The sequence below is a fragment of the Spinacia oleracea genome, chromosome 2 (genome assembly GCF_020520425.1).
Source record: "Spinacia oleracea cultivar Varoflay chromosome 2, BTI_SOV_V1, whole genome shotgun sequence".
Lineage (NCBI taxonomy): Eukaryota > Viridiplantae > Streptophyta > Magnoliopsida > Caryophyllales > Amaranthaceae > Spinacia > Spinacia oleracea.
This window is the reverse complement of record NC_079488.1, coordinates 33,543,994-33,556,534: the sequence shown is the minus strand read 5'-3', so window position 1 is coordinate 33,556,534 and position 12,541 is coordinate 33,543,994. Positions and strand designations below refer to the sequence as shown.

At 41.4% G+C, this 12,541-nt stretch overlaps 1 protein-coding gene across 4 annotated transcripts in view; it reads right to left on the bottom strand.

Annotated features, from left to right (window-relative positions):
- Nucleotides 1-1,290: 1,290 nt before the first annotated feature.
- Nucleotides 1,291-12,541, bottom strand: part of LOC110795850 (uncharacterized) — a 30,795-nt gene continuing 19,544 nt past the window's right edge. For 3 of the 4 annotated variants that reach the window (XR_008927747.1, XR_008927744.1, XM_056836686.1), the window contains one exon: nt 11,876-12,236. The gene's annotated coding sequence lies outside the window, so the exon portion shown is untranslated. Of the gene's footprint in view, nt 1,516-2,710; nt 2,769-11,875; nt 12,237-12,541 lie in introns of those variants that run through there. The other variant, XM_056836687.1, reaches the window with a different exon arrangement.

Sequence of the window (12,541 nt, the reverse complement as noted above, 5' to 3'; positions counted from 1 at the left end):
TTGTCAGCATTCCAAGTGCGCAGAATAGGTCGGCCTTGCATGTCTTGAATGCGGTAAGTTCCATCCCTGACTTCATCATAGATCTCATAAGGTCCTTCCCAAGTAGGCGTCAACTTACCCTGTTCATTGGCTCGGCCTGTGGATTCCGTTTTTCGGAGGACAAAATCTCCCACTTTGAGCACTCTGTTAGAGACTTTCTTGTTGTATTCCCTCGCCATTCTTATCTTGTACAGCTGTTGTCTTAGGGCGGCATTTCCTCTAACCTCAGGCAAGAGATCCAAGGCCACTTTCATCATTTCCCAGTTAGCATTTTCATCGTATAGCATGACTCTCAAGGTTGGCTCACACATTTCTATGGGTAGGACGGCCTCGGCAACATAAGCTAGTAAGAAGGGGGTTTCACCGGTGGAGTTCTTTGCCGTGGTGCGGATTGACCATAAGACGTTTGGCAACTCATCAGCCCACAGACCCTTGGCTTCGTCAAGCTTCTTTTTCATCCCTTCAGAGATTATCTTGTTGAACGCCTCAACCTGGCCATTGGCTTGGGGACGTCCAACAGAGGCAAAACAGTTGTGTATGCCATGATCCGCTAGCCATTCTTTCAGCTAAGGCGTCTCAAACTGAGGCCCATTATCAAAGACGGTAGACTGTGGAATTCCAAAAAGAGTCATGATATTTTTCCAAATGAATGCTCGTACATCACTGGTTTTTATATTCTTGAGTGCTTCTGCCTCCACCCACTTGGTGAAGTATCTACAGCAACAATGACATAACGCCTCCCTCCAGGAGCGGCAGTAAACAGGCCTAGGAGATCCATTCCCCACTTAGCAAACGGAATTGGGCTCGTGATGGGTGTTAGAACTCGAGTCGGTCGGTGTATTAGGTGAGCGAAGCGCTGGCATTTGTCACACTTCTTGACTAATGAGATTGCATCATCCTTAAGAGTCGGCCAATAATAGCCAGTTCGAAGTGCTTTTTCTGCCAAGGCCCTTCCCCCAATATGCGAGCTACACAGTCCCTGGTGAAGGTCTTCTAGAATTTCTTGCCCCTTTTCAGGCGTCACACATCTCAACAAAGGACGGGAGTAGGCCTTTTTGTAAAGAGTGCCGTTCCACATTTCAAACCAAGAGCATTTCTTTTGAAGTTTTGCCGCTTGTGTAACACCCTAATAATTCCTTGCTTTTTATAAAACATTTTCCAACTTAAAACACAGGAATTACCAAGATATTACCGCCATCGTGATAACGGCTAAGGCTATTTACCAGAATTACGCAGCGGAATTAACTAACTTTCAAACATATTAAATAAATAGTTAATGGTCATTAAAACAAGTTGGAACCGTTGAGGCCCAAACTAAAACAAACCGTTTGAAATCCATTAACTGAAATAGTAATATAGTCATGACTATAAATAAAAGTAAATAGTGTTTATAAATTACGGAAAATTAACTCTCAACACGAATCCCATGATAACTTCTCCCGCAAGTTATCTCTACAAACCTGCTTTATTGAAAATCTACTCCCCAACAACGTAAATGCAATTGATGGATCATCATAGGGTCATTAAGGCAAAGGCCATGACCAGAAGACATGAAGCACGAAGTCAGCAAAAGATGAGTACGAACAAGCTAGAATAACATTCTATCCTAACATGCTTCACTCGACAAAATAGATAATCCACATGCAAAAGCCATAAAATAAACCAGTAAACATGGAGACAAGACTCGACACGAGACACGACTCTTGACTCACAGTTTAATAAAAAGTAGCTTCGAACGGGTAAAGTAAAGTATCCTCAAAAGGAAAGAAAAGGGTGATGGGAGCCAACCATACACCAAAATAAGTCGGGCTACTACCGACAGTCGGGCCATACCGACAGGAATTCCAATGCACAACGGCATAAAAGAGAATGAAACAACGTCTTGTATCATTCTAGGAGTACAAGTTTTCCGGCAAGACTCCCCCCATTGTTCATACTCAAGGTATATACGTTCCAAGAGTTTTGAAGCTCTTTGGGTTACACTTTACGTTAATTAGTATATTATGTTCAAGGCGACTCAAGACTCTACTCAAGACACAACATACAAACAATTAAACAATTAAACAATTCAACAATGACTCTTTAATATTTTACTTCTTTTGGACTTGTGATCAAACAAGACTCAAGTGAAATTACTCCCATTTTTCCTTCTCAAAAACACTGTTTGAGATAACCCGACATTGCCTATTAACAAGCGGGGTGTGCCCTTAGCACGAATTGTCCTTAATTCAATTCACATAGACTCTCTAACATATTCTACCCCTTTGGTAGAATATATATTGCTCACTGGAAATATTCGACTGGCTCAATGATTATGCTAGGTATCCTGTACTATAGCATAATAATAATAACAACTTGCATGCGCAATACTCATACATGCAAACCAACTTGAACAACATGCTTGACATAATTCAACGATTATAAAAGTCAATAACATGATAGTTCAATAGAATCTATAAAGCATAATTCAATTCATAACATGCTCGTTCACATAGATTCAACAATAATAATAACATGCTTGTTCTCAACATTAAACATGAATTCATAATAACATAATTATTCCCAATCATCAAACATGAATTCATAACAACATATAAGTTCACATGATTCGCATTCAATACACTTCACAAAGTCCTCAAGGGATGGGTGGTCACCCTAGTCTTGTACGTACCTGGAATACCGAAGTACGGGGGCCACCGTGCGAATCACGACTCACTAGAAATCAACTCCTATAAAACAAAATAAGAGAACTAAATTATTATCCATGTTTACTAAATTTCCAGCAACTATTTAAGAAACTAAAACCCTTAGTTTAATTAGAAATCATTCATTAATTGGTAATTTAATAGTCTCAAATAATCAACTCAAGTCCTAGCATAAAAACATTGACTTTTTCGCTTTAAAACCCTTAAAAACCAACCTTTTAAAGCTTATAAACATTCTGAAAATTTAGATTGATTCCCATAATTTAAATTGTCATTAAATTATGTAAATCAATCGCTCAATCTATTTGAAACCAAAACCCTAACAATAGTTTAATCCGAAAACATGTTTTGACTTCAAAAATCCATACTTTATAAACATATAAAATCTGAAAATTATAATTTCAATCATTAAAACTAATTTCTTTAATTAAAACACAATACTAACCCCAATACGGTGTTCATAACCGTTTTAATTACTCTAAACAATCCCATAATTAAACTTAATCACAATAATTAAATCAATTTAATACTGAAAATTAATATTTTTGAAAACAAAATTTGATTTTTCCAATTGACAACACACACGCACACCAATTACTTGTGTTGTGTGCGTGTGTGTCGAGCAAACAACACAACAACAACCACGCGCAACACGCACCGCAAGCAGCAGCGGGCGCGCGCGCACAAAGGGACGAGAGGGGCGGCGAGCTGAGAACAGGCGAGGCACACAACCCGCACACACAACGCTGCTGTTGTGTTGCGGCACGTCGAGGGTGATGCACGAGGGCGAGCACGACCACGTAACTCGCAGGCACGTAGTGCTACGCTGCGGTGCGGGACGGGCGAGAGAGACGGGCGAGGGGGCTGGCTTGCGCTGCAAGCAAGGGCGCACGAAGAGGAGTGACAAAGTCCATTGAGGTGAAATTTCTAAGGGTTGGACCTTTCCCTGAGGTCTCCTATGCTCAATCTTAACCTTCTGACAAATCAAACACCTTGCCACGAATTCAGCCACTTCGTTTTTCATCCTTGGCCACCAATAGACCTTCTTCAGATCCTTATACAGCTTGTCACCTCCCGGGTGAATAGAATATGGTGTATTGTGGCCTTCTCTCATCAACTTCTCTTTTAGTTCACCACACTTTTGAGGTACGCACCATCGTCCTTTATACCTCAAACTTCCATCCTCGTGGATCTTAAAATCAATCTCCTTCCCTTGCGAAATCTTTTCCTTGATCCGCTCTAACTTAACATCACCAGCCTGATTCTCCCTGATTTCATCAAATACTGACGACTGGATGGTTAAGGCATTCATCATATTCTCAAGGCATTCCCCACTCACTATTTCTAGATTCAGTCGCTTCATGTCCTTACAAAGCTCGTTAGCAACTACTAACGCATTTACACCATAACTTGATTTCCTACTCAAGGCATCTGCGACTACATTGGCTTTTCCCTCATGGTACTGAATATCTAGATCATAGTCCTTGATTAATTCCAACCACCTTCGTTGGCGCATATTTAGGTCCTTCTGTGTGAAAATGTACTTCAAACTCTTATGATCCGTAAATATCCTACATTTCACACCATACAGATAGTGTCTCCATATCTTCAATGCAAACACTATGGCGGCTAACTCTAAATCATGGGTAGGGTAATTGGATTCATATGGTTTCAACTGCCTCGATGCATACGTAATCACCTTCCCATTCTGCATCAACACACACCCTAAACCATTCTTAGAGGCATCACTATATACATCATAAGTACCGCTCTCATCTGGCAAAGATAACACTGGCGCGGTTGTCAATCGCGTCTTTAAGGCTTGGAACTCTTCCTCACACTGGTCATTCCATTCAAACTTCGCTTCTTTCTTAATTAAGGTTGTCATTGGTTTGGCGATTCTAGAAAAGTCTTGCACGAAGCGTCTATAATAACCCGCTAAACCAAGAAAACTTCGAATATCGGTGACACTCTTAGGTGTAGGCCACTCACTAACAGCTTTTATCTTTGCAGGATCCACTGCAACTCCTTCTTTGGATACAAAATGTCCTAAGAACGCAACTCTTTCCAGCTAGAATTCACACTTCGAGAATTTGGCATACAACTGATTGTCTCTTAGGGTACTCAACACTGACCTTAAGTGTTCTGCATGATCCTCTTCATTCTTAGAGTAGACCAGAATATCATCTATGAAAACCACTACAAACTTGTCCAAGAATGCATGGAATACTCGGTTCATTAAGTCCATAAAGATTGCAGGTGCATTGGTTAACCCAAATGGCATAACTGTGAACTCATAATGACCGTATCTAGTCCTAAATGCAGTCTTTGGTATATCGTGCTCTGCGATTCTCAACTGATGATAACCTGACCTCAAGTCAATCTTTGAAAACATTCCTGCTCCTTTCAACTGGTCAAATAGATCATCTATCCTAGGCAAAGGATACTTGTTCTTGATTGTGACCTTATTGAGCTCCCTGTAGTCTATACAGAGTCTCATACTACCGTCCTTCTTCTTCACAAACAAGACTGGCGCTCCCCAAGGCGATGCACTTGGTCTAATATAACCTTTTTCTAGCAATTCCTCAAGCTGACCCTTTAACTCACTCATTTCTGCTGGAGCCATCCGATATGGGGCTTTCGAAATAGGTGCAGTTCCGGGTGCTAAATCTATGGTAAAATTGATTGGACGATTGGGCGGCATTCCCGGGATCTCTTCCGGAAACACATCCAGGAATTCACTCACCACTGCAATATCCCCTGGTTGCTCTTTCATTACATGGTCTAGGTCTCTTACATTGCGTAAGAAAACAGGGTTCCCTTTGTGTATTAGTTTCACGAGTTCCATTGCTGTGACGATTCCTACACTCCTAGGCTTCCCAAAACGGCGATACGATACAACCTTTCCTAGACTAGACTTCAAGTGAATCTTCTGCTTCTCACAGTCAATCTTAGCTTTAAACATGGCCAACTAGTCCATTCCCAAAATCACATCTAAATCTCCTAACTCAAACTCAATTAGTCTAGACAAGAATATGGTCTTGGCTATGGTTAAAGGTACATTTCTATGGATCTTAGTGCATTTCACGATCTCACCTATTGGTATCACTATGGGTACTTCTATCTCTTCAGGTTCTTTCAATCCTAACTTCTCTAAGATACCCTTTGATATAAATGAATAAGTCGCACCAGAATCAAATAGCACTTTAACTAAAACGGAGTTAATAGAAAAGGTACCATCTATGACGTCAGAGGAGTTTTCGGCTTCCTGCCTAGTGATCACATTCAGCTTCCCTTGGGAAACTCCCTTGTTATATCCACCTCCATTGGAATTTCCATTGGAATTTTGGTTCCCATTTTGCTGATAGTTCCCTCCGGGCTTTCCATTACCCTGGCCACTGTTGCCATTGTTTTCACTCTGGTTACCCCTTTGGTTTCCACCATTATTTCCTCCATTCCGGTTTTGGTTATTCCGATTGTTGTTCTGGCGGTTACCTTGGTTGACTTGGTTGGGTTTCCCATTCTTGGCCCAACACTCAAATTCCCTATGGCCTAGCTTCTCACAAAACCTACAGATAACTTGGTTTCCATTACAGTCTCAACCTGGGTGATTAGTATGGCAACGTCTACACTCATAGACTCTCGTTCCATTCCCTGCAGATTGATTCTTATCTCCTTTGTTACTGTGGAAATTGTTTATGTTTCCACCCTGGCTTCCCTTGAACTGAAAAGGGTTGTTTCCTTTGTTTTTCTTAAAATTCCCCTGATTTTGCTGGCCACCACCTTGGTGATGGTTACCAACATCCTTTCTCTTTTCACCAATCCTATTCTTTCTTTGCTGCAGACCATACAAATGGGCAGCTTTTCCATATAGGGTGTCAAGAGATGTAAAGGTCTCTCCAACAAGCATTAGCTGTAAGTCCATAGTCAATCCACTCTCAAATCTTTGGGCTCTAAGCTCCTCCATTGCCACCACTTCCAGTGCAAACCTAGACAACTCGATGAAGTTCTAATAATACTATGTCACAGACATGCCATCCATTTTCAACTCGATGAACTCTTTAGCTTTCTGCTTCTTCAGGTATGGTGGGTAAAACTTGTTCCTTAAGGCTACCTTGAATGATTCCCATCCAAATCTAGGTGTAGCTCTCAAAGCATTCTCACATCTTTGCCACCATAGACCGGCTTCTCCCCTAAGGTAATAAACAGCACTATTAACCCTAAGGTTCTCTGGGCAATTGACAGCTACGATAAGCTTATCGAACTCCCTTAGCCAGTTCTCAAGTACAGTTGGGTCTATCTCCCCTTGGTACAAAGGAGGCTTACTTTGAGCCACCTTCTTAAACATCTCACCAGCTGGATCAACTCCCTGGTTATACCTATTCTGTGCTAAGTTCTGTACTACTTCAACTAGTTGCCTGACCACGTCGGCAATTCCTTGGGTAGTCATTTCCCTTCTCCTGAATAAAACAAAAGACTAACTTTAACAACTGAGGTTGGACACTGCCTTACTATCACATTGCACTAGCTAGTCATTCAATCGGTGCATAAACACACAAAAATTTCGAACCCTAAGCAGGATAGGCGCCTGTTTATGGGCCGCTTTTCCCCTTAGTCCGCATCACAAAGTTCAAGTGGTGAAAGATTGGACCACCTTGCAAGTACAATTTCATTGAAGAAATGCATAAAATTCCTTTCGCGGTAATCGCTCAAAGATAGCATAAAACTTAGAATTAAGGATATAAGAAGGAATTCTAGATTTTATTACTTCAATGGAAAAAAAAAATTAATACATCATTTGGATCGTACTTTATTCGGAAAACCACAAAACCGAACTACTAAACCATAAATAGTAGTGTACTACTTTATTGCTTCACTAAATCTTAGTACTAGCTATTACAAAAGCTTAAAATGCTACTCTACTATCCAACCACCTCTACAAACTGGTGAAGAGTGCTCATGGTCATCAAAGTCTTCCTCCGGATCAGACTCATACTCCATATCCTCATTGTTTTGCTGTAGCACACTGTTCACTTCATCATTGTTGATTTCAGGCTCAATTTCTGTGTCACTGGAGATCTCAATAGTGGGTTCAGGAATGATAGGATTAGGGTTCTTAATCTCAACAACATCATCATCACTATCCTCATCCATCTGAGTCTTTGTATCATGATCTAATCCTGTAAGGTTGATGTTCTCTACAGTCTTACCATCATCAAAGCATTCCTCCGCAAGTTCTATAATTGTAGTCATAATCTCTAAATCATACCTCCATCTACCATCTGGAGTACTGTTTGGGCGGTAAAATAACGTCCCCGTGACGTGGCAAGGTGGACCATTCAAAGGGTCATATGACAACCATCAAGACAGTAATAAAGGCTATGGGCATTGACCAAGGGAAACGGCTGAAGTAAATGAACGGTTACAAGCGATTGAATGATATGGGAGTTACACCCAATTACTCCTTGATTAAATTCAGTGGTTACGAACCATTGATAAGCAAGCCATCATTACTCATTTAATGCCTAATTATGTACAATTAAGTGTGAACGTTACACTCTTATTACGAAAAGCCTATAAAATGGCTTAGCTATGTTAGTTTATGGACACGGAATTCATACACATTCACACTACATATAATAAACTACTCCTCTCCCCCTTTTTCTGTAAGAGTTTCATATCCTTGTTCTCTCCATCTTTATATTGTCTTGCTTATTCGGATTGTTAGCACCCCCTCCCTCCGACGAATTCAACCCTAGGTAGAATTTGTCCAAAACAATTTGGCGCCCACCGTGGGGCTGACAATCAAGAATAGCTTGATAATCCCATCCATTCACTAAAAATAACCCGATTCTCCACCATGTTCGCATTCCTAATCTCATCTAATGATGTTACTCGCCGTCTCAAAACCATGGAGACGCACATCAGCCTTTTCCATAGGGAAGTTCTACAATCACATATCAGATCCGCAACCTCCATTGCCACCATTCCCCAATATGAGTACAAATCCACCTCGTCATCAGAAGATATGCCGAGACCGTGTCGTCATCAAAATATGTGTCGAGAGCGTGTCGTCACTAGAAGACGTGCCGAGACCGTGCCGCCATCAGAAGATGTGCCGAGACCGTGTCGTCATCAAAGTACGAGTCAGTGGCAGCATGTGTACGTTGAAGGTAGATGTGATGAGACAATGTCGTCATCAAAGTACGAGACGATGTCGGAGCGCGCGTCGATAGAGATGTGTCGAGATTGTGTCGTCATCAAAGTACAGTACGACATCAGATTGTGGAGTGACGTCAAACAACCCAGACGTACATGACGAGTTCGTGAAGTGGTGTCATATCTATGCAGGCCGACTAGATCGTCATCATGAAGACGTCAATCCTTGACGAGACAAAAAATGGGTAATGGATTCCCCTACTATCAAATTTAACTAACTATTTTGCTTCGTTGCATTGAATTTGTGGCAGGTGACAGTCATGACATCGTCATCCACCAAGTGAATGACATACCGTGAATGAAGGACAACTTGGAAAACACCACTTCAAGTCACGAGACGTTGACGCCTGGAGATTCTTAACATACAATGATGCTCCTCAACGGATAATAGAGATAAGCCTCCACTCATATTCATGTTATTTTAACAACTCACTTTAGTGTTGTTGTGAACAGGTTCACCTTTTCAAATGACCAAGAAAATGAGACATGCAAAAGACCATGTTGTCATTGTTTGTCGTCACAGATCCCAAAACAATGATGTCGTCAGAAGGGTTAATGTTGCGACACCCATAAGTCGTCTCCTGATGTCAACTCCATGTCGAGACAGTGTTGGCTCAACATCAACTAGCTAGCGACGTCTCTGCAAAAGAAAGTTTGGAAAGACGATCATGACGATGTGATTCACTAACAACGACATGAAGACGTCAACGACATGAAGACGACACAACCAGAATGTCAAGAACATAGGGACAATTCATCATGGCGTTACAAATATCCGGCATCAGATATTGGCATGCGACATCTTATTTGTGGCTAACTCCAACTCAAATACTTTCTTGAAGTTGCCACTGGGGGACGAGATAGTATACTTTACTCTTACTCATGATCTTAAATATTGATCATAGTCTTATTTATATGCTGCAACTAACAATGCGATTATATGATTTATTTTTCGTGATAATTTCGCACACAAGACTTTGATTGCAGGTGTAAAGTTGATGACGTCCGCCGACACTGTCGATGACGTCCGACGACATTGTCGATGATGATTGACGACACTGTCAATGACGACAACACTAGCTTCGAATACATCAAGAAGCTTGTCGAGATCAACAAAAGCATAGCAGACAGAGACGGAAAACTCATTCCAAGAAAGTGGAACACGTGACATACGCAAAACCGTATCATCTATAAACTCTTACACTCTTCTTCATCACACAAGTCATTGCTCCCATGTTACAATTTTATTTTTTATTTGTATATACAACACTAACGTGGAAACAGGGAGAACGTTAAAAGATGTAACCACATAGGCAATAGCCTAACATCTTAAACGCGATAACACACAAAGGTGAACAGATTGACGACTTCATGTGGTCAACATGGATCAACAACATACCCGACAAATGCAAACTATTCTACGACATACTCAGGAAGAACGGGACAAGGAGGAGCTGCTCTTGTATCTCGCAGTCACAGAGTCGACAATCAGCGTAGTCCTTGCACGAGATGATGATGGTAAGAAACTACTAGTCTTCTACTTCAGTAAGTCGGTACTTAGCGCCGAAACAAGGTAACTCACATCTCGAAAAACTTGTACTTGCATTACTTGTAGCATCTACTAAATTACGCCATCATTTTGAATGTCATCCTATAATTGTGAGAACTAACTATCCTATGAAGTCGATCATGAGGAAACTCGAGTTACCTAGCAGGATGTCTAAATGGGCCGTACAGTTAGGGTGTTACGACATCATCCTAAATATGCAACACGAAGTTGACCATGAAGTCAACATGTTGTGAGACGACACTATCCCACCAACATGGACACTATTCACTGACGGATCCTCCAACATACGGAGGACAGGGCTAGGACTCGTGTTAAATTTGCCACAAGGCGACATTCACATTGACGACTTGAGGTACGCTGTGATTCATTATTGATTATTAGTCAAATTAACAGTTCTTATGCAGTAAAAGATTCCAAGATGCAAGCCTACCTCGAGACAGCCAAGGCACTTGTCAAAAAATTTGATTTGTGCAACCTCCAGCAAATCCCAAGAGACCAAAACACCCAAGCCGACGCACTAGAAAACCTAACATCAACCCAACCAGACTATCCGCAGTTCTTATTATCCACCTCATGCACCCAACCATCACAAAAGACACCTTCTCAATCAATGAACAACCTTCCACAAGTCAATTACAAACTCCCACATCAGGACGGCACCCAAAACAACAACCGACCACAACCCATTTTCATTACTGTTCGGATGTGAAGCCGCGATCCCACCTGAAGTCGAGATTCCAACAGCATGCTGCCAAGGTTAAAATGGCGTCATACCAACAAAATACCGCAAGAAGTTACAACAAGAATGTACGAGTTAAATCTTCCAGCAAGACGACTAGGTGTTAAGGAAAGTCTTCCCCAACACAGATCCGCGACATGGAAAGTTGGCTCCAACATGGGAAATCCCTTATCGTGTCGAAAGACGAACAGGTCATGGTGCATACGAACTGGCAGAAAGAGATGAAAAACCAATACCGAGAAGCTGGAACGCGACAACTTAAAGTTGTATCATTTCTAGTCTCTAACTCGTTTTGTACAAGTATGTTTTCTTTTTTGCAAACGCCCCACTTGCAGAGATGAACAGGTCACTGTTGCTGGAATCAAACCGACGACTCCGAGATGGGGGACAACACGAACCCGTCGCAAACACTACGCAGAGGATAACATCCACGCTAGACGATTCCTAAACCAGCTAAGTAACTCAACAACTCGATCCTCTCTCTTCTCATTTGTCCATTTTCTTACCATTATTGACTTAAGCATTGGAGGGTCGTTGGCACACTCAACGGCCAACTTTGACGCCTCTAGCTCGTCTTGCAGAACAAACAATCTTGACGATCCATTTTGGAACACTTTCAAGGCGTATACATACATTACACAAGTCGTGTTGAACCATGGGATACAATTTACAATTACGCTTACATTTACAATTTACGATTTACATCTTACAAATTGGGCCATACAAAACGCGTGGGAAACGTTGGCCAATACAAAATGCCTGGGAAACGACTTACACATTACATATTACAAACTTACAAACTACAAAACACAATTTAGGCCATTACAAAAACGCCTGGTACACCACAATGTACATTACATACACAATGGAATACAGATCTACATTTTCTACAGTATACATTTTGCAGCATCTTGCCGGCAAGCTGGAGGCGTCACCAAAGTCAAACTCAAGGTACGTGCGCAACCTGCAAAACAAACACAAACCCGAAATTATATTTTCCAAACACAAGCATTCCACACAAAGTACAAAATTAAAGATTTCACAAATATTTACATGACTTGTCCCCTTGGACAAGCCCAAAACACACACAAAAAGGCTGCCGCCATTAAGACGAAACACAACCCGAATATTTTTTCTGACCTCCTCAAAGGCCAAACACAAAAACCATTGTTTAAAGAACAAAGTCACCATTGAAATTTTAAGGAAGGGGGGACAGAGCTACTCCTGAGGGTCTGCTGGACCTGCATTCTCCCCTTGTTCGCCATCGCC